This window comes from Ambystoma mexicanum, chromosome 10, assembly GCF_040938575.1.
Source record: "Ambystoma mexicanum isolate Mex_15411 chromosome 10, UKY_AmexF1_1, whole genome shotgun sequence".
NCBI classification, from domain to species: Eukaryota; Metazoa; Chordata; class Amphibia; order Caudata; family Ambystomatidae; genus Ambystoma; species Ambystoma mexicanum.
This window is the reverse complement of record NC_090932.1, coordinates 702,879,450-702,903,489: the sequence shown is the minus strand read 5'-3', so window position 1 is coordinate 702,903,489 and position 24,040 is coordinate 702,879,450. Positions and strand designations below refer to the sequence as shown.

The window sequence follows — 24,040 nt, the reverse complement described above, 5'->3', positions numbered from 1 at the left end:
AGCCTCTCCCATACAAATGCATGAAAATAAGGGGTAACGTGAATTCAATTGGTAAAAAAGTCTTACGCATGACGTTTACGCATTACGCATTGACTTCACGTTACGCCTCGAGCAAAATGAGCTCCCATGAGGTTGGAAAGTGTTTATGAAGTAATTGCCATTACATTTAACGTACTGCCAAATTTTGACTTCAAGGAGAAGTGGAAACCCTCCAGCACTTTGCTGAAGGGTTTTCCTCAACCTTGGCTCCAGAAATGGAAGATTTACCGTGGGCAGAATTACCGTCTGCAGTAAATGCTTAAAATGCCCAATAAGGACACTGGTATTCCATTAATGGGAATCAGCACCACCAACCTGCCACTCATAATCTGGCAGATTTACCGCATGTAAGAGTATTTAAATTTGGCAGTATTGCCATGGAAAAGATCACCAAACCCGTAATGAGCCCTAGTGGTAAATCTGATTGGTTACTAACTTATCCCAGCAGCTATTGGTGGAAAAAATACAAGCCCAAGTACCTAAATGTTGTCACCATCTCTGCTGGTTCAATTGTATATATATATACCACCTCCCTTTGTGTTTCTTCCAAACACCATTGCCTTGTAACATATTAAGTCGATTTTGCAAGGCCATTGGTGTTTGGAAGACAAGTAATGCCGTCACCATAAATGATTTCAAAATAGGGGTTCCTCATGAATAAGAGTCAACCAATCTGGCAGGTTGGCGAACAATGCATTTCATAGGAAGGGTGCCAGTATGCAGCCCTGTTATAATCTTTCCTGAACTGGCGTGTGCCCTTCCCTATAGGAGCTACCGTCCAATTATGCAAATTAAGTCCTTGCACGAGATGTAAAAGGGGATGGTTGATACCATAGGCGCCTAGCTTACACCATAGATATATCTACTATCCAAATGCTGTCGACAAATAGTTGAAGTTGGCATATATTGTTTGGCCTTTCTTCCCTGTGCATTACGTAGTATCATAAATTAGAGTATTAGCCAATCTATTTTTTTAAACGCCTTTCAGACAATCTGAAAACATATTTCTTTTCAAAGCGCAAGTCTTCTAGGTGCTTTAGTAGAAATGTAGCAACACGCTTGGCAAGGATCCAATAAGGGAATTAGGGGGTACGACGCTCGGCCAGAATACAAATCCTTTTCGTAAGTCGCATGACAACTAGCAAAGCCTTTTCTACAACTCCATGGTTAAATGAAGTGCGCAGGTATCCAGCCCGCCATTTCAGAGGGAGCCTGTCGATACCAAAAGCCATGTCACCAGACCCTGCGGCCGTAGATTTTTTTTCTTCCCTCAAAATGGATTTTTCACGGCCAGTAAGGGCACAGCTTTGCTTTTAATCAGTGGTTTACTAGTTGAGTTATGTTCAGTGCTGGACTGGGAACCAAAAGAGACCTGGAAATAATGTTCATAGTGGCCCCAAATTACACATTTTCAACAGTCCCCACCCTTTTCCTATGGCAACATTTGGAAACACCACACAAAATAGGCCCAGGGTGCAGAGGCCTACCAGGAACTCCCCAGAGTTCCCAATAGTCCACCCCTGGTTATGTTGTACCATATTGGTCCGAATCGCATGGTTTTTCTTTTAAAGTGGCTCTTTAAGAATAGTGTGCACATTATTCATTGGTCAGTCCTGGGTTTACCGCATCCCAAACTCGAACTAACGATTTGCCCAGGATATTTATGATTACCCTTGTTTATGGCTCTTTGTATTGGAGTCCAACATTTCACTCGATATATGCATTTTTTACATCTATTAGCACACGATGTAAATAACTAATTTTTCAATAAATAGTATAGGAGAGAGAGTGGGTGGGTTGATCAAAAACAACAAAATTGAATCAATCATGTTGTAATTCAAATTTAGTGTGACCCCAATTCACCTCCATACAAGTCTTCAGGCATTGTTTCTCCAACCTTTATTGGTCATAGCAAAGTACCTTAATTTAATAAAATGTTGAAGTACTTAGCCTTCACCATAGTACTCAAACAATCAATACTTCCATCAAGTCACATTAGGGGGAAAAAAAAATCAAACACAATGCACGCTGTGCAAGCCAATCAGATTTGCATGGGCCCACCAGGTCTGCCAAATGCAAAAGAAATTGCCTGAATGAAGCCCACACATTACGCTGGTGGGCACTCCTCTCCTACTGTTAAATTACAAGTGTTAGTCTGAGTCTCATGAAACCATAGCAGGTCTTATATCCATGCTTGCGTAGATGGGACTGGTACGGCTAAACCAAAAAGTGTGGACAACAACCTATGAGACTCTCTTGAAAGGCCCACTGATCCCCCAAATACACAGCAGAAGGTTTCTTGAGGTTTGGAACGACCCAGAATGTTAGCAATATTGCCAAGGATTTCAGGTATCAGGTAATATCATCCCCACCAATAATATCGCCATATATATGGTTGTCAGAAACGGCCATAAGGAATATTATTAGTGGGGATAATATCTGGGGTAAATGGAAGCAGGGATTGCAGGGTTGTCCCCCTCTCCCTTTAAAATAATATCCGGGTGGCGGGGGTGTCCCCCGCAGGTTCAATGGGTTAATATCCCGGCACAAATATGACGCCATTCTAGCATGGCAATATTTTTGCAGGGATATTAACACAAGGAACCGAATTTCAGACCAAAATTGGTGAATTACAGGGCAAGCCCAAATCTAGTGAAAGGACCCAGCATTATCTATACAACTTAGCATCCTCCATATGGTGAATTTGTGCTCGTGTGTTGTATGCCCGATGTAACAACTTAAATTGTATTAATTTATACCTGGCATTAAGAGAAAAGAGTGCGGAAATATACAGTGTCGGACTGGGACAAGAAATGGGCCCAGACACCTAAAAGAAAAGTGCCCCGCACCTAAAAAAAGTGGCCCTCAAACCCTCATTTGTAAATCATGTCAATTCACACCTTTACAGAAAATGCTACTTATGGAGGGCTAATGGTGTTTTTCACATGTAATGTTTCCTGTAAACACTTGAGACAATGAGTGATAACATTCCTTTTCCATAGCTCCGGCATTTGATAATGATTTGTTATTTTAATAGCGCGCTTGCCAAAGCAATGTACATAGCACATATTTACAATCATTCCCAACCGAAGTAGTTCATACTCATTTATCAACCTCTCATTAATGAAAGGCTGAGTTGGCCTTGCCAGGATTTGAACCTGCTACCTGCAGATCATGCATAGATCGCAGCAGCATCAGCGAGCCCTCAACCTGCTCGTCTATATTACTGGAGTAAGCTAGGAGGAACAAGCAGTTCCTTCCTTTTTCCCTCCTATCATCCATCACTCACTTATCTCTCCCTTCCTTCCCTTTGATTTTTTTCTTTCTTTTGTTCCTTCCTTTTTTCTTGCTTCCCCTTCCATTCTCTCCCCTTTATTTCTTGGGCATCTTTCTTAACTTCCTTTCCTTCCTCTCTCACATTGTGTCCTTTCTGTCTTCTTACCATCTTTCCTCTTAACTTCCCTCCATCCTTCTACCCTCCTTGTTTTTGTCTCTTCTACCATTCCTCCATATTTCTTCCCCTCCTCACTCTCTGTAATTCCTACCCCATTGTTATATTGGAAAATAGCAGTTACAGATAAATTATTGTGCATAGGTCAGCAGGCTAGGGTGCACTCGAGTCGAGTGCAATGATGGGCTCTGCTCTGCAGCATTCTTGAATCACAGCTGATACCAAAGGGCAGCTGCACCACCAAGCCCTTAGTCAAGACAGCATGAGAGTGTGATAAATCCATGTTCAGACAGAAGCATTTAATCTAAGCATGCATGAACCCCACATCTGGGTCTGTCTAGGTACAGGATTAGGCGCCAGGATGTATGATGCTTGTGTGTGTTGTCTAGTCTTGCGGGTAAGGAAAGGGTGATGTCTGCAAGCATGCAGTTTTAGCTATGACTTAACAATGCCACAATTCACCACAACCACAGTGCCATCACACACCTTATGCCACTCAGACAATCCCCAATCTAAAGCAATGCCACTCTACGGTTACCACCTCCCTAATCCTGCAGTTTGAGAACAATCCCTTGTTAAATCAGGGTAATGCACCTAAACTACCGAGGTGCGATTGCTGGTGGGAAAATTAGGAAAACTGGTCCTCGGTGCACCATATCAGTATGACACAGCATGCTGCAGAACTGGCACTAGCAATAACCTGGCTTTAGATTGTTGTATTTAGACTGTAGTGAAGTAAGAAGCTCTCACTTTCCACAACATCCTGTTTTCTGTTCAAAACCCTGAGCAAACATGCCCTACACCAGAAAACACGTATTCAAAGGAAACATGGTGCAATAAACCTTATGTCCCTCAGGCTTCCTTCCAGGCACACAAATGCCCCAAGAAAACAGGCATTGATGCAACTTCAGAAAGGGGCCTCAATGCAGCCACTGAATCTGAACCATACACAGCCTCTGAGAGGTCCCTTACTGAGGGGCCTGTAACAAAACTCCCAATGCACAGGGAAGCACAGAGAAAACATTGCTTCATATAATTTTGTGTATTGTGGTTCATCTGTGCAAGTGCACAGGCAAAATAAAAGGTAGGATCTGTACATTCAACCATACACCCAATATATATTAAAGCAGGCTGTTTGGATTAAGGGCCAGCGTTTAAATGCCAGAGCCTGTGACTAACGTTGGAATAAACAAAACTGAACTTTTAAGAGAAAATGATTGTGCATCTCAGGTATCAGCAAATGCAACCGTCTGCCAGCACAAATGTTCTTTTTATTTCACCCACCCTTGACCTGCAAAGGTAAGGAGGAAGCAGTGTGCAAGGCATTCTGGGAAATAGTTTTTTTAAATTAAATTAGTTTTGCTGATTTGCGTTAATCCTCATATTCTGGATATATACTACATTCTGAAATACAATCCTAGGGTTTACAGAACGTGACAGCCATATGCTGCAATGTTTGGAAGCAAGGTCAAACACTAGGCTCCAAAGCCAACAGTTCGGACTGAGAGTGAAAGGACCACATGACAAATTATAGGGCACACTTGTGCTTGACAACTTTATACCTAATGCAGAAGTACAATTGACTGTCTGTGTCCTACAATTGTACAATGGAAATTATTAGGAAATCAGCTCTTGCAATAACCACTGTGCATTGGACACTCCTAGTCAACAGGCATGCACAAAATACACATGCATGCAGAAATATTTACTACAGTTTAATGGAAATTTCCATTTCTGTAAACCAAAATTATGAAGCTCTGTCCTGGCTTCTAGCGGTTTGTCCATGTCGAATTTGAGACATATTTAGAAGATAAGCACTTTCACTTAAAAAGAAACACATGGCGTGGATACAGTTTGTTTTCAGTCTGTCTTAAAGAGCTTTCATGGAGGCTTGATCATGAGTGTGACATACATACATACAATCTCACTGCATGAAGGATCCAGCAGGTACGATAACATAGACGCAGGGTAGCCCAGGTCGAAACATAGAGCTTCCTGCACATATTTATTGTGACACTGGAGCCACCTAAATACTCTATTGTCACCACTCCCTCCCAGGCCAACCCAATTTGAACCTTTACAATTAACCGCCTTCACCATGCTTTTTTAACACTGACACCCTGAGTAGCATCAAATGCCGTTACCACTGGGCAGCACTGTATGTTTTCACCACAGAACACCATCACATTCACATGCCTTTGACACAAAGCAGCACTGAAAGGAGCCTAGCACCTTTGACAGCAGAGTAAACATCTCTTTCTCTGAGTAGCATCACAGAGCAGCATTAATGTTTTATACATTAGCTGCACATTTGGTAACTCTGTCCTGACTTTGCCACAGCATATAACCACTTCAGAACCAGTCCCGCCTGATTCGCCTAAACTGTAGTCGGACCTCCTCCATTTGTAGAGCCCTACCACCAAGTAGCACCCCAAAGAAGTGAGGGCCCGGGCCTGGCCCGCGCTATCTTAAAATGGATAGACAAGCGCAGACTGTCTCAGACTTGCGACCAGAAACCCAGTGTCCACTAGCGAGCATCAGTGGGGCTGCCTTCAGCAAACCAACCGAGCTGCACCATAAACACCTTATGCACAGACGAGCAACACGGACAGCCAGGTTGCTAACACTCCCAGGCCCACATTATGAGAAATCGGTTTCAATTGAATACTTGGGGCTAGGCTTGATAGAATATGGAGGGTGAAGACAGGAAGATAAAGGTAAAATGGGAATTTGGAGCAGGTCGACGCTTCAATTAGTAGAATGAAAGACTGCACAATGATGCTATTTCCAAAAACTTCACATCAACCAGGATATCTAGGTCCTGCATGCGCCACCAGGACAGAACCTTTTACCTTTCCCTGCACACAGTCTGTCCAGGGAAGCTCTTCCATGTGGGCAGAGTCCACACTACTTTAAGCATGTTGTTCTGGCATTCATTCAAATTGACAGTGCTACATGCGCACATTTATGCACACACAAATGGGTTGTTTTAGGATTCAGTGTTACCCTCTCCCATGGTGCACTTTTGTAAGGACTAGGACTACTACAAAGGCCGACCCTCCACTGCTGTCTAGCCCACACTGATCCAGGTGTTGCAAGCAATGACCCATGCAAACCACGACACGGCTCCCTTCCGCACCAGCTGCAGATATAGCCCCAGGGACAGCATTCAGTGTGTCATCTCATGCTCCCACCACCATATTCCATGGATGGGAGGGATGCTGCTGACTGCAACAGGTGTTTGAGGAAACCTGATCTTCATTCAAAAGACACTCATTTATTCTGATTGGAAATGGGATTTTTTCTTCCATATTTGTTTTTGTCTGTGCTCAAACATCCCCTGGTTTGAGTTGCATGTATTGTTAGTCATGCTGACTCAATGATTGCACGGTTTTGACATACAATGACTGAGTGGCAGTGTTCTGGCCCTTTCTCGACTAACAGAGATAGTAACAATTAATTTCAAACACTTCACTTGACTGTTCTCGTTCAGAGTGACTGCCTCTTCTCCGACTCCCAACCCCCGCTAGCCCTTTCAATTTTATGTTTTTATTACTTAATCTGTGTAACCCTCATGCCCAAATGCTTTCTGCACAGACTCTCCATTGCAGTTTATGGCTGGGCCAGGAAGCTCGAATAGGCCCCTTGTCGTTGTTGGGTGTGCTTTGCTTGAGGCCTGCTCCCACCTCTGTCATCAACACTTCCTTTCGAATATCTGCGCATTGTGCTGGGTGTGGCACCCAGCAACACATCAATGCGCTTGATGGCCCACGCGTCTTGAGCATGATTGGCTGCCACTGGCAGCCTGCTACATATTAACAGGCCCCCTGACTCTGCCCTGATAGGGCGAGGCTGAAGAGTCATCCCCGATCCAGGCCAGCCCTTCCCCCAACCAAAGGTAGGCAAAAGCAAACTTGATGTAAAGCCCACCCCCCACAATAGGAATTGTTGGTGTTCTCGAAGAGAGCGTGAAGCTGCCTGCCTGGCGCCAAGCCAGTGGATAGCGGGGGCACTGGCAGCCCCACAACTCATGCCATTGGTGCATCATCAAAGAAAAGTTAAAACTTACTAAGTGTTAACTTGTCTTTGATGTTCTCCGACTGACACTGTGTGCATCCTAATCATAAATGCATCCATTTTCCACTGTGCAGTGATCTGGCGGCATGCTGTGTGAGGCAGCATAACAAATACAACTTCAGTTACAAAATTCCAGCCCAACTGCATGGATATTAATGTGGCTCACAAAACCGGCCCCAGGGCCATCCAAAGTCCATTTTGATTTGGCCGGTGGCAGAATGGCAGATAATAGAGCGTATGGGCTCCTGGCTAAGCACTGATCTATCCAGGAAGGTTAGTAATCAAAAATAAAACAATGATCAGGGTGACTGAATGTGGTGTATACACCTCACCCAGTTTTCACAAGATAAATGACATTATTGCAGCTTATAGAAAACAAAAGTATTTTTTCAGGCAAACAAAATTACTCATTTTTACCAAATGTTTTAATGCATAAAAGTTGTTTTTGTTAAAAAGTCTTAACAGGACACTTATCAGTTCAGAAACAGTATATCTGATTGAAACTTTGTTTATCCATGCCATTATGCCTAGATTAGAGTAAAATAACATCTATACACCCTTGTAGCAGTCAGGGATCCTAGTGAAACCAATGAACATGTAGACAACGTGTATCAGATTACAAACATTTGCAGTGTGAATATTAACACTGGGAGGGAAGTCGACACAACAGTGTTTCGGCCATTCATTAGCTGATCTATGTTGCTGAGGATTTGATTGGCCTTCATCAGGACAGGAAGTGAAAATTTGGTTAAAAGCTCCGGTTTCTCTCTGTCAAGGAATGAACAGAGAGGTGTATTTTGAAGTGTGTACTGATTCAGAAAGTTATTAAGTCGATTTAACAAGCATTGCTTGATAAGCATTTGGTAAAAATGAATAATTTTGTTTGCCTGACAAAGTACTTTTATTTTGTGTGAGGTGTGTACACCACGTTCAGTCACCCTGATCATTGTTTTGTTTTTGAGAATGGCTGATAGGCCAGTCCACTACTGGGTATATACATAATATTTATTCCATTAACTGGCGCCCTATATCACCTTCCCCTTTTGTTTCAGGCTATTATTCTACATCCCACTGACAAAAAAATGTAGATAAGGAGTGGTGAGTGAACTGCTACTAGTGAAAAACATGAACACCAGGAGCAGAAGTCCTGCTGCATATTATATAACTGAAATGCAAGGGGAATCACTGTTCCTACATTAACCTCAAACTGTTCACTCATACCAAAGCATCCCGCTGTATACATATTTTTTTTTAACTTTTATTATTTATCTTCTTATAATGTGCCGTAGCCCACAGGCATCCGGGCGCAAAAAGACTGCAGGGAGCAACAGGTCTGGAAAGAAAGGTTATACAATTTATTTAAAGAAAATTGTTTTTAGACGTTTTCTAAAAAGATGTAAGTCTGGAATCATCCTCAGCTCCATGGGCAGTTTATTCCATGTTGTAGCTGCTTGCAATGGAAAATAACGGTCGCCACCCCTGACTCGTCTAATACGGGTGCAGCGAAGAAGCATGGAATCACTGGACCTTGTAGTCCTAGCAGGCTGCTGCAGTTGAACGCTATCACAGAGGTATACCGGGGCTGAACTATATAGGCATTTGTGGGTAATGATGCTGATTTTAAAACGAATCCTCTCCTAAATAGCCAACCAATGTAAATCTCTTCTGTGTTCAGTAATTAGATCACCTCTAGGGATGCTTTTCACTATGCAGATTTCATCGTTTTGCAATACCTGCATCCTATGAATGCATCCCTTATTTGCTCCCACCAAGATAGCATTATAATAGTCTAATCTCAGCATGAGCACTGCTCTCGTCAAGGTAATGCAATTAGCCTGAGAAAGAAACAGTTTAATTAACCGGAGCAGCCTTAGATGGTATTGCGCTTTATTCACAACACTACTGGTGTGCGCTTTAAGGAAGGTTCAAGCGTAATGCCTAATGTTTTAACTTCCGTGAAGGTGTGGATCAGGTGGTGTTCATTCTCGAAACCTGCATATTTTGCATTCAGTTTCGCTCGTGATTGTGTAGACCCAAATATGAGGAACTCAGTCTTGGATCCATTAATACACAATCCGTTTTCTATCATCCATGCCTTGATTGATTCATAGATGAAAGAAACCTCCTCTAAATCCTCCCTGTAATCCCTGCATAGTTACATGACTAACTGGGTATCATCCGCGTAGTTAGTAAAGCGGATGCCCGGCTTGTCCAGTAGGTCACACAGGGGACAACAAAACACATTAAACAAAGCCAGGGAAAGACAGGCCCCCTGCAGCACTCCACAGCCAATACATTCTGGCTCAGTGCTTTCTTCCCTCAATTAATGTTGGAAATCCTATTCATGAGGAACGAGTTCATCCATTTAATTACCACTTCTGAGCAGTGGCCTACTTCGACAAGCCTTTTTTAATAATAAATCATGGTTCACCAGATCAAAGGCTGCTGACAAATCCAAAAGCATCAGCAGCCCCGATTTACTCTTGTCCATGATAGCCTGAATTCCTGTATGGAGATCTATTAAGGCATTTTTGGTGCCGTGGTTGGCTCTAAAACCCGACTGTTTTTGAGACTTTTGAGACTATAATTATATTTAATTATATGGATGCTGTTTTATCAATAATTTTAAGCAAGAAAGGTATGTTCATAATAGGTCTCAAGTTATGATTTCTGCAGTTTTGTCCTGTTTTTTTTGGCAGTGGGGTAGCCACCACCCTTTTACAGCAGTCGGGAACGTCCTTAGCTTCAAAAGATACATTAGTAAAGTTCACTAGAAAAGGCGCTAAAATCTCAGCCTTGTCCAGAATGACCTTTACAGGAAAGGCATCTCTTGGGCACGATGTGGGCCTCAAAGTCTTAAATGTAAGAATCATACAAGGTATATCTACCTTCTGAAATGTGAAAGATCATCTGCCAATAGTTACAGTTTTCTCCCTTTGGGATTCTTATTTTTCCTCTTTATTTTCATCTGACTTTGTGCAATTTTGATTTGAGGTAGCTGTATTTTTTTAGCAAAAGCTTTTTGGACTGCAATGCAGTCTTCTTTAGTGGGAACAAATTGGACCTTAGGTTTTTACAATTCTTTGAATGTTTCAAAACGTTTTTTAGTGGTATTATTAGAGTTCATTATCTGGGTGTCGTAATAATTACGTTTGGCCTTGCAGATTTCCTTTCTATAAAGCCTATCCAATGCTTTCCAGGAATCTTTGTTTTCATGGGTAGGATTTTTCTCCCAAGTCCTTTCTGCTCTGTTTTTCCTGTTTACGTGTCATTAGGCAGGTGAGAACTATTTTTGATTGTTACTATTTTCTCTGACAGTTTTCAACATAAGTGGGGCTATACGATCTAACAGAACAGTCAAGGCCAGATTATATTTAGATGCTAGTGAAATTGGTGCTTCGTCATTAGACGTAGATGTCTTGAGTGTCTTCATACACCATTCCAAGTCGTTGTCACTGATTTTCTTAAAATGTATGCTCACCACCTTTTCTGTTTCTGTATAAATACAGACGGACATACGCATTACAAACTAACAAAGAAATGATCGGACCATGGTCATGGTGTTACTTCAGACAGTGTAACTGAAAGGTTTCTGACCATCACCCAGTCCAGAATGTTTTCCTTGCAATGAGTTGATTGTTTTACAAGTGACTGAAAGACAAAATCTTTTAACAGTTGCTCCAAACTCGTATGTTCAGAGACCAGAGTATTCACTAACCACCTATTAAAGTCTCTTGTTCCTGTCCGCCAGAATGGTCGGCATTTCCTCATAGAAGGATGGAGTGCCTTTAGGAGGATGATAGAGTACTAAATATTAACACAGTTATTTGGGGTAGGTGTTTTCACCATTGCTGCTTCACAATCCGTAAGTGAAACTGGTGTTTGAAAGAAGCCCAATTTCTCTCTGGCTAGAATTGCCACCCCACCTTCCATATTATGTTCTCTATTCTGATTTACAAACTTATAGTCTGTTGGAGTAGCAAGTTGAATATTTGGGCCGCTAGACATTTTCAGTCACGTCTCAATGAGGCACATGATGTTGACTTCATGATCTACTATGTGATCTTTTACATTTGTAGCATGTTTATGCAAAGATCGTGTGTTGAGAAGTACTATTTTAACCTTCTTCATTTCTCCATTTACTTTAGCCATGTTTATTAGGCAAACAACACCTCTTAAAACAGTATGCAAGCCAAAATACAACGTCCTTGATACACGTGGGTCACACGCACCTTTAATGAAACAAGTCCGTAGGATGGTACCAGCATATCCTGCACACGTACTCATGTCAAATGGCTAGGGCCAGGCGCGCCGGTGCTTATACGCACCAGACAGGGAAGGAATACTACACAAGGCTACAACACAGAAAACTGGTTTTGTAGGTAAACCAGCCCGCAAGCAAATTCAAGTCTATTTCATACGGCAGTAGGGAAAAAAACTCAACGTGAATGTCTCAAGATGTTTTCATGAAAATACACAATTGTTAGGAGTTATCGGTAGCAATGTTAAAACAGCATGTCACTAAGAGTTAGATATAGAGACTGCAGGCAGAAGTGCTAGTGTCGTCTCCTCTAGGATTATGTGCTCCTCTATAGGCAGTTCAGATGATAATAGTTACTTACCCCTGTAGCACGAAAGTTTAAGAAGCTGCATACCTTCTTTCCAGCAGTGATGCTCGTCAGGGGCTGCCGTTTCTCTGGGCATTGTAGTTCTGTGCTCCAGACCTTGCTTCAATCTGTGCGGTTAGTTTCTCCCATCTAGGCCTAAAGGGCGTTTGGGGATGCTTAGACGGAATATTGACCTGCTGCTTCTGGCTTGGCTATGCTTGATTCTGCTTCACGGCTCGGAGCTCCATGGCTTCATGACCTTTGACCAAGCAGAAGCATTCCCCCGGCTTTGTCGACACCCCGCCCACCACGCTGATGCTGTGGTTCTTGCTCCTGGTTTCTCCTGCAAGGTGGGGAATCTATCCTTAAGTGCTTGCGCAAGATTGCGACCCTCACTTTCCTGGTGATTTTCTTGCTGTGTGTTGAAGTCCAGGGTCTTTATACTCCTCCCTGGAACAAAAGGGGAGAATCCATTTGTTCCACTCTCCATGAAAGTATGGCAACAAGTTTGAGTAAGAAACCAAGCCATCCACGCCTTAAAGGGCCCCTTATATTACTACTCTGTTCAATCTCCATGTAACCAAAAAATACTAAGGATTCTGAAGAATGGCAAGGGGAATAAAACCCTTACTCGTTGATTCCTTGTCCCCAAGTGGGAGGTAATCCCCTGTGGGATCCTGCTTGTCCTGTCCCCTAGGGAGGCTGTTGCCTAGTCCCAAAGGGGGCAGCTCCTCCTTGGGGAGAAGGGATGAATTCCCTGGATTCGTCACACATGACACAAGCCTAAGCCATTTCTCAAAATTGGAGAGCCATAACATCCTGGATATGTTGCTCTATTTTCTTGGTGGAAATGCTTGTCTTAGCGAGCAAATTCATTACAATGAATCACAAGGAAAAATGGCAGCCTTGACCTGGCATAGGACTGCAGATACGGCATGCTGCTGATCAAGATGACTGTAGTTCACATTCCAACCATGAAGTAATCACACAATTAAATTAACGGAAACAGTTTGTGGAACAAAGTGCTACCTATATGGATCAGTGAAAATCCTGGCCTAAGCGGAAGAATGTTAACACAGTCCACCCCCACCGTGATTCCACTCTGCATTACTGAAGTTCGTTTGGCTCCACACTCAGCCTCTCTCATTGGGCATAATGGATGTCATTCTGTCCAAGTAGAGAGGCACACAATTAAGACCAATCAAAGCATGCTTACAAGGGGGACCTGCAGAATCGGAAACCAGGTTTTTGAGGCAGATGAGCGGGTGTGTGTAGGTGTATTGCTCTACCCTGAAAAGTGCACGGAACAACCATAAATCATCAATGCAATTATAGAGCAAATACTTCAACCCATAAACAGACAGACACAATAACTCACAGCCACGCACTCTTTAGAAGATAATCAGCTCTTTACTGCTATTTATTGAAAGATTACAAGTACATAGAAATAACTCAGAAAAATAATATGGACATAGATCACAGAAGAAGTAAAGAAGTCAAGTGAAATACATCACCGTGAGCGTAATTGAAGTCCTCATCTCGTCCAGAAGCGGCTGGAAGACTCCAGGGGCAGTCAGCCCGAGAGTGCCACAGCTCACAGGAAGGCCAGATGGAGTGTCCTTCTCTGGCTGAAGTCTCACCTGACCCCCTTCCGGGTTTCCGCATATATAGGAACTCCACAAAAAGGTGAGTTAATTCTCGAAACTTCTGGAATTGCACCTGCGCAGTTGAGGAACAGCCGTCGGTTGCCAGCTGGGTCAATCGAGAGTTCCCCCCAAGGAACGCAGGGCCTCCCTGCTCTAAAAACATGCTCCACGGAGAACAGTAGCAAGTCATAACAACATGAGCTTTTCCCAGCAGAATTGGCCTTGACTGCATACCAAGTTTGAAAAAGCATGTTTGTCTCAGCACTGTGAATCTAACACTTCAGCAAAATGTGTGCAGCCTTTCACTGCGGAGTGAAGTAAATATCCAACATGGCTCCAAGCGCTCCCAGAATGCATTGCGCGCCTGCGCCATTTTGAACTAAGAATAAATAAAGCAGAACAATTCCACCCTTTAGATATTTATCTTCCGAAGCCAGGTGGCACTGGAACTGGTCTCTGAAACCTACAAAATGTTAAAACTAAATTGGGAACACATTGAAGGCAACACCAACAAGCAATTATAATAGACAGAATAATAAAAATGCAAGCAAAAATATAACGTAGTGTACCCCCAATATTAGGTATCCATGAAAATAACCAATCCCACCAGTTTTTGTTCTGATCTTGAGACACTTGAGAAATGAGATCCCTCAAACTTCGAATTTGACTTTCAATGGATCGTGAGTGGTCACTCAAATTGAAGCAACACATACCTTCAAAGGCATTACACCCTAAATTATGTTTCAGCAATAGATAATCCACAGCAGCTCTGTTCTGCAAAGTAGCTTTTCTAACAACTTGACTATCAAGGAGTAATTCTTCTAAAGCTTGCGAAGTATGATTAAGACTTTTAACTACTAAACACGCTAATTTCATCAAAGATTTGTAACCTCAAGCAGCTAAACCCCAAACACCTACTAATGAAAGGGTTAATGCTAAAACCTCAGCTTCTGATAGCAAATATACATGTGAATCACAGTCACGAGATAGTCCCATAGATTCAAAGGTTGACCTTTTACCTCGAGTTATCGCTGAGTGTAAAGGAAACATCATTAGTCCTAATCGAGTCAAAGCACATGGACCTCCAGAAAAGTTAGCTGGAATATAAGTATATGTAACGTTACCACATGAAAAGAGCCATCCTGTTGGAAGTTTCACATGATTCAAATGACTAGCAGTTATCACTGTATGATTGCAAGACATAATGTTATTTACACTGGTGCATTTGCGTGACATTCGTGAACACAGTCTCCTCTCGAATGTAGTATGATTGTATTGATCGGTCAACTCTATTTGTCTGCATTTACCAATTTCTTGTGCTTTGCACGTCATATTATAACACACATCACCTTGGGTTACGTTGTACGTAATCACACGTGTCAAATTTCTCCACTTCTTGTCGATTTCTTGGCAGAACCTGAAGTACTTGTAGACTGAAAAAGATTGTCTAATGTCTGAGTCTTGAACTAAAGAATCATTATGTGTGACGCCGAAAATATGCTTTAAAAACGGAACAGGCGTCGGCACCACTACTAAACATGTAGTCAATAAAGCTTCAGCATTGGGCACATCAATTAAACAAAAGTGTGATATATTCAGTACTTGCTGTGCTAAATAGATCCACATATTTTCTTCTTGAGTTATCATAGGAGAGTGTGTCTTCCGTCCTACAAAGGGCTCCTGCACAACTGGCATCAAGGTTGTTTTCACTTGCTCTTGATGTGTTTGTCACAATTCACGGATCCATGTCTTCGGTCTGGCGGGCTTGCTGGCACTGGTATAGGGTTGCTTGGGGACAACATTATTCATCACTATAGGTATCCCCTTGATCACTGGCACAGATGTGACATTTTTTGCTGGTGACAGAAGACCGTCTAACCCTTCCAAATGGAGTCCATTTAGTGCCACAGTCACACCAACAAGACCTAGGATCTACAAAGCAAACCCAGAAAAGAGATATCAGTGTTGCACATCACTCTCTTAGGTAACATTTGTCTGCGGGTACATATTGCCATTTCCTTCTACCAGGCTCCATTACTAAAACCACTTGATCTTTGCCTGATGCAATGACATCTGCTGGCACTAGTGGGCCACTCGATCACTCTTGTGGATTGATAACAATTGATCCCCACTATCTATTAGGATGACTTTAATCTCGCCTTGGGAATCAACATCAATTACCACTCCCAACACTTGAACTCCCTTCAATGTTAGGCCAGATCTAGGGGCAATCCATCCCATATGCTCTGGGGGAATCTGTACTCCAATCCCTGTTTCAATTACAATTATTCCTCTTGGGTCTAATCTGATTTCTTCATTAGAATGCAAGTCTACCCCTGCTGACTCTGGAGTTGCTCGATAGGGAGCTAAAGAACCTGGTGTAATTTCCCAGTATAATAGTGTTTCTCTGAATTGGGTTGAACCTGCAAAGTAGGAGTCATTAATCGCATCAAAGGAGTTTCATGCTCATACACAGGCCTATTGTTCAGCACTTGCACCGCATCAAACACACGATCACACCAGCCTGCCAAACTGCCGTCTCCAGATTTGCGCAACTGTTCTTTCAGTAACCCATTCATTTGTTCAATTAGCCCTGCTGCAGCTGAGTGGTAGGGAATGTGATAGACCCACTCAATGCTCTTTTCCTGACAACATTCTTGGATTAATTTGCCCTTGAAATGTGACCCATTGTCACTTTGAATCTGCAAAGACACTCCATAATGTAATATGATCTGATCTAACAATATGATGGTATTCAATTGGGTTGCACGTTTGCACGGCAAAACCATCAAATATCCCGAGTAGGTATCTACAATAGTGCATGCATACTGACAACCTCTGCTGATTGGCATACGACCAATATAATCAATCTGCCAAATTTGACCTGGTAATTTTCCTCTTCTCAATGTGCTTCGAACAATTTGGGGTATAGGTCTATGCAATTGGTGTTGGCACACAGGACACTGCAAAATAATGGTTTTCACTACTTCTAAAGGAAGACTGATGCCTCAAGCTTGTAGCCATTTCTCCAAGGTGCCCATATTTCTGAAGGGCCCATTTGGCCAAACCCTCCACATCATCTTCCCGAGCCTCTGCATCCACTGAGGCAATCTTGGTGTGTTCATCTGCAACAGAATTAAACCAACGTTCTAATGAATCTGTGGCACAATGCGCGTCCACATGATATACAGTGACTTCACTTTGTAACAACATTTCTGCAATATCTTGCCACAGTTCTTTTCCCCACAACTCTTTTGAATGAATCTTCCATCCATTCTTTTGCCAAGTTGGCAACCACACTGCCAATCCATTTGCCACTGACCATGAATCTGTGTACACATAACATTGACCAGGGGTCTCTTGTTTCAATGCTTGGTAAACTCCGTAAAGTTCTGCGAACTGACTGCTCTTTCCTTTCCCTGTCGTCGTCAACATCTTTTTGGTTTTGGGATTGTACGACACTGCTTTCCAGTACCGCTCAGTTCCCACATATCGAGCTGAACCATCCGTGAACCAAGCATGCTCTGTTTGTTCCACGGTCAAATCGCTGTAAGGTACTCCCCATTTCACGGGAGACTCACGTTTTTCAGGCACTTCCGGTGGTATGTAATCTGAGGGCGGTATGTTGGCTACTTGCTCATGTAATTTTGCCACTCCACTCTTCCCTGATTTGGCTCTGTCTTGAATGTACCATTTAATTATGCTGGCTTCTTGAGCATGTCCTATTCTATGTGTTTTAGGAGAGCTCAGTACCCATAGCATGATTGCTATTTCTGGCCTCATCAATACATCATGGCCCACCGTCATTTTCTCAGTATCAACAAGAGCCCAATAACATGCCAGCAATTGTTTCTCAAACTGAGTATATGAGTTACCAGCATCGGGCAACTTATGACTCCAAAACCCTAATGGCACAAGTTTCCTGTCTTGTTTCTGCCACACAATCCAGTTACCATAATTGTCTTGCACAGACACATTTAATTCCACTTCGCCTTCCTTCAAGGGCCATAAACCAAGCACCTGCACGGTGTCTTTCGCCATCGCAAAGGCTCTCTGCTGCTCTTCCCCCCACTGAAACTCATATTTCTTTCGTGTTTGTGTCACTTTGTAGAGGGGGGCCAATATCTGCCCTAAATGCGGAATGTGCTGTCTCCAAAACCCAAACAGTCCTATAAACTGCTGAGCTTTATTTTTGTTCGTTGGAGTGGTGAATTCAAGTATTTTCTGTTGAGCTTTTGGCACCATTTCTCGATGCCCATGATGCCACTGAATCCCTAGAAATATCACTGTTTCATCTGGACCTTGAATTTTACTCTGATTAATCTCCCACCCTTCCTTTTTCAATCCTTCCATAAGGACATCTAACTGACTTTGCACGCTGTGCTCATCCTTGCCCTGAATCAAAATGTCATCAATGTAATGAGAAATGTGTATGTCAGGTTTACATGGTATCTTGTCTAAGTGTTCTGCCACCAGCCGGTGACAGATAGTCGGACTGTGCATGTACCCCATAGGTAGTCTTGTGAAAGTGTACTGACGTCCACCCCACCTAAATGCAAACTGATCTTGACACTCATCAGCAATTGGCACGGAGAAAAATGCATTAGCTAAATCAATCACTGCATACCAAGTCCCCTCAAACTTTTGGACATTTTCAATTAAAGTAATGGCATCTGGGACTGCGGGCACTAAGGGAGGAGTGTGTTTATTCAACATCCCTGTAATCCACCGTCATCCTCCACGACCCATCCCCCTTTTTAATGGGCCAGAGCGGATTGTTCCATGATGTGGTAATAGGGCGTAATACACCCGCCTCCAAGTACTCTTTGATGGTGTCGGAAATTTCCTTGTGCCCCCCAGGAATGTGGTATTGTTTCATTGCTACCCACTTGGTTGCTATTGGCACTTGCACTGGGGGCATCTTCAATTTGCCTACAGTAATGGGTGTACAAATCAATGCACTCACCCCAAACTGGTACGTTTTACCGCCAAGTCCCAGGGTTAGCCCTTCCAAAATGTCAAAGCCAATATATACTCAGGTATCGGGACCATCAACACTTGGTATTTTTGCCTCTTTAAATTGCCAATTTTCATCTCAACTCGCGTTTGCACTGCGGGGGTCTCCTTTCCACCTAAACCTGTGATCGTAAACTGTTTGCCTTTAAATCATGTCGGATTACCATGAATCAAAGAGGCCTGCGCCCCGGTGTCTATCAATGCTCGCACCCCTTGTGTATTTCCTGGCCCCCAAAAAATCTTTACATCAACATGAGGCCCCCTATCCACTTTTATGCGGGCAGACGCTGCCGGAGCTTGGCCATAGCCCTAGTCAAACTTCGAATGAGTGTGACTTGACTCCGCCTCTAGCATTGCACTCGCCACCGTTCTCAAATCAGCGTATGTCGGCTGGTACGGGGAAGGTGTCCCCATAGACCATTCATCTTGTTCTTCCGCAGGGGGAGCAGAAGGTGAAACATCCCCCTGTGGCGTGGTGACTACTTGTTTCTTAACCTGTTTATAGCGCTCATTTGCTGCAAGTCCTCGTTTTTTGTATAATTCATACATTACTCTGGTTTTAATGCCATCAATTTCTTCATGTGGCACACCATCTTTTAACAAAGCCAAAAACATTTCTTTTCGGGACACTCAGGAGTCTCTGCTATCTTGCTGCCTGCCTTCAGTTCTTTTCTCACTGCGCCCCTCTCTCTCCCGTGGCTTGTTATCACTCTTGTCCCACTCTCCCAAATCTGCAAGTTCCCTAATGGCATCTGCTACCTCATCAGTAGCCTTGCCCGTCATGCCTACGAGCAAAGTCATAATGATACTTTTGTATGCGGGTGGCGCAGTTCTAATCAGCATGTTGTGAGTTGAAACTGAGAGCGGCACGGCTCCCACGTAATCAGGAGCATCTATGTGAATCGCCTCTTTCATAGCATGCTCTCTGACTTTTTTGAATTGCTTCTCTCAATGTATGCCACTTTGTTTCTTCACTAGGCCAGTCTGTGGTAATGGGGTATTTACGGTTACATGCTTGGGCTATCAGGTGCAACAAAGACACCTGTGTATCTTGACCATTTGCATCAGGGGGCGGTCCTGCTCTTAAGACCTCCTGTACATTGGTGTCAATTGACAGGGGTAAAACACGCGGTCAATCAGTAGAATCTACCAACAACCCTGCAGCACCCCATCTAGAAATCTCACCATCCATGTCAATAAAGCTTCCCCTGATTTTTGCCTCAAACGGGCAATCATTTCCCCAACCTCCTGTTGTGTGTAATCTTCCAAAGTGGTTAAATCCACCATACCACCACCAGGATTCTGCGGGTGTGGTCCGGCTCGCCGCCTTCTAACAGGCTTCGCCACCACTGTTTTCTGTTTCACCTCTGGTTTGGGGTCAGACTCTTCTGCAGAACTACTTTCTAGACTTGTCGAATCAAAAATATCACCATCCCACATGTCTGGATGCCAGTCTGCGCCAGCGGTAGCGATTACAGTTGCCACCTTTCTTTTGTTGACCCCTCCCTGTCTTTTCCCATACTTATAACGGGCTACTCTGACTGCTGCCCTCTCGGCCACCGCCTGATATGTGTTGGCATTATCTTTAAACAGTTTCATTTGAATCTGCTGCATTAACGCAGTCTGCCGTTCTGCAGCCAGCTCTCTTTCTAATCGCAAAACCTAATTTTTCATATCCATTTGCCTCTGATGTATTTTCCTATAAGCATGCAAAAGAACCCAAGCTCGCCTGCCGAATCCACACATTCTTTACCACGTTCTACTGAAACCTGTTGCAAGCATGCAATTACATCAGCCGGATCGGCATCCCCCAATCCTTGATCCCAAGTCTCACTTAGCCCGGCACCACAGGCCCATGCCTGAGCCAACTTATCATATGGACTCTTAGTCCACCCTGGAATAATAACATCAGAACATTCACCGACAGCGGGAACACTCTTTTTCCTGAACAAGCTATTCTTTACTGCAAAATGGTACAAAACCTCTTTATATCTATTTTTTTTCTTTTTTCACTGCAATCACTCCCACAAGCACGCAGACACCAGCAAGGAAAAAAAAAACAGCTTAACACAGTTCAACACTCACTGCCAACTTACTTTCACTTGCAAGATAACCGAAGCCCATCTACGTTCAAACAGATTCTTGAATATTTGGAATACTTCATCACAAATAACCCTGCTCACAGCGCCATAATGTATTGCTCTACCCTGAAAAGTGCACGGAACAACCATAAATCACCAATGCACTTATAGAGCAAATACTTCAACCCATAAACAGACAGACACAATAACTCACAGCCACGCACTCTTTAGAAGATAATCAGCTCTTTACGGCTATTTATTAAAAGATTACAAGTACATAGAAATAACTCATAAAAATAATATGGCCATAGATCACAGAAGAAGTAAAGAAGTCAAATGAAATACATCACCGTGAGCGTAATTGAAGTCCTCATCTCGTCCAGAAGCGGCTGGAAGACTCCAGGGGCAGCCAGCCCGAGAGTGCCACAGCTCACAGGAAGGCCAGATGGAGTGTCCTTCTCTGGCTGAAGTCTCACCTGACCCCCTCCGGGTTTCCGCATATATAGGAACTCCACAAAAAGGGGAGTTAATTCTCGAAACTTCTGGAATTGCACCTGCGCAGTTGAGGAACAGCCGTCGGTTGCCAGCTGGGTCAATCGAGAATTCCCCCCGGAACGCAGGGCCTCCCTGCTCTAAAAACATGCTCCACGGAGAACAGTAGCAAGTCATAACAACATGAGCTTTTCCCAGCAGAATTGGCCTTGACTGCATACCAAGTTTGAAAAAGCATGTTTGTCTCAGCACTGTGAATCTAACACTTCAGCAAATGTGTGCAGCCTTTCACTGCGGAGTGAAGTAAATATCCAACATGGCTCCGAGCGCTCCCAGAATGCATTGCGCGTCCGCGCCATTTTGAACTAAGCATAAATCAAGCAGAACAGTAGGGGTGTAGAAGTCAATAACAATCTGTGGGGGACAAGCCACACCTGGGGGCCATTGCTATGGCACTCAAATTAAAAAGAAAAAGTGCTGCAGCTCTAAGTGGTGCAACCTTTTGTATCTCTCAGCTCACAGAGTACCGTGAACCCCTCCCACAGCTGACAAAGGCACACAGACACACTTGCTGCTAGGTCGGGCTCCCCGGTCGCACTGCCGCGGCCGAGAACGCCCACTTTATTTATATTGCACGCAGCGGAGTGCAACGTCACTCTGCCGCGTGCCTGTGCCCCTAAAGGGGCTGAACCACACTCCTCCTTTTCCATAACAAAACAAAGAGCAAAGGATGGCTACCTACAAAACATCAAACCACTCAACACACCACAATAACGGACCCCTTTAATCACAGCCACCATCGTCCCGCACATAAATTCCACTTTTACGGGGTGTTCCTGCCAATTCAGGGGTCCAAAACATAGTAATTCAGGTGGGCAGGCTTCCCCTTCTCGACCCTGTCAGGATAACTCATGCCTGCCTCCCAGGGCGGGCCCTCCTCACCTGAGCTCTTTCGACCTGGGGAACTTGGCTGATGGGCCAGGCCACCCCCCTCATCTGGAACGTCCGTCATGTCCCTTTTCTGCGCTGCTTCTGCCCTGGGTTCGTCCAGTCTCTTAAAGAAATTAGCGTTGTGAGTTACAGAAGCAGTTCCAACCGACGATGTTACCATTGAGCCGTGCACTGCTACCACGTCCAAGGGACCAGGCTCATAGGTCAAATGCTCTCATAAAGGATGCGTCTCCTTTAATTGAAGGAGTTCAGATTCTCTGATGCAATTTGGAGGGAAAGAAAAGATGGAAGGGTTGAAAGTGATCCTCAAACGGCCATTTGCAAGATCCTTGAAAATCTATCCCAATGTTTCAGACAACTCTGGCATTCCAACTGAAGCACCAACCAACTCTGTACCTAATGAACAAAAGAAGTTGCCCCATGAATTACCAAGCTCCTCAATACAGGGTTGTTATGAAAAGTCCTTGCTCTGTATGGTCCAGATGACATTTGTCGCCTCGTTTACTGAATACTATAGTCTGCTCCAAGATGGCTCCACCTAAGACGAACAGAAAGCAGCTGCATTGTTCTAGTTCTTGGTGCTGGCATTTTCTGTGTACTGGATCAACAAAAGAAGAGATGAGTCAAGGCTACCCCTCCCTCGGCGCACAGGTAGTGCAAAACAACCTACAGAGGGCTAATATGTATTTCATTTAGCCATTCAGGATCAAACTAACAAGTTGAAATCCTGTTAAAACAAAATATATTCTGAATAAAGTCTCACTTTGAAAAACAAACATACAAATTGGATTGTTATTCACAACATGAGAACCTTTGGTTCTAAAAGGGTGAAGTTACTAACAGAGAAGTGAATTTATGTACTGAAACAGTAACAGCACATTACATCTGTCATGTCCAACAATCCAAGTCGTATGTTTGTTTTTTAATGTGAGACTTCATTCAGAATAACTGTTGTTTTAACAGTACTTCAACTTGTTTGTTTGATCATGAATGGCTAAGTGAAATACATCTTAGCCCTCTGTACGTTGTTTTGCACTATATGTGTGTCGAAGGGAGGGGTAGGCGCGACTCAACACTTCCTTTGTTGATCTATACAACCCTCAAGAGTCAGGCCCTCACAAACAAAGAAGAGGGTACCTACCCATTACTTTTTTCACAATTTACATACCAGCAGCCTCCTTCAGCACACTGTGTTGCAACACTAGATATAATTACCAGCTCAGCACTCCTCCTATATACTCCTGGCTTCTTCATTTTTCCATGCTTCATCCCCCTTTTTTCTATGGCTCAATTTTCTCTGTTGCTTTGTCTGATTCCTGTCACATGAATCCTCCACTTCTGCTCATACTGGAAAATTGTCCATCTTCTGCATAATTTGGACACTGAATCCTGAACCGGTTTCTGAACCCTTGCTTTGAAGGGTTTTTTTTTCCTGACAGTTGCACCGGGACTCACTTTGCCTGGGTTTCCCTCTAAGCAGGCAGAGTAGCTACGTTGAGGCTTTCCCCTATCTGCAGGATACCTGCACCTTGAGAAAAGGCAGGTGCAGCCAGTTGTCATGCGCTGCCTCCTGTGGACGTTATGGTCCAGGGTGCGGCTTGGGGGCCGCCATTGCAGCGTTCCACCACGTTTTACGAACGTCGCTGTAGCAGTCTGGTGTTTCCTTCACTGCGAGCCGGG

At 43.6% G+C, this 24,040-nt stretch overlaps 1 protein-coding gene across 1 annotated transcript in view; it reads left to right on the top strand.

Moving 5' to 3' along the window:
• LOC138493214 (phospholipid scramblase 1-like) overlaps nucleotides 1-24,040 on the top strand; it is a 562,563-nt gene that overhangs the window by 475,995 nt on the left and 62,528 nt on the right. The window lies entirely within an intron of this gene.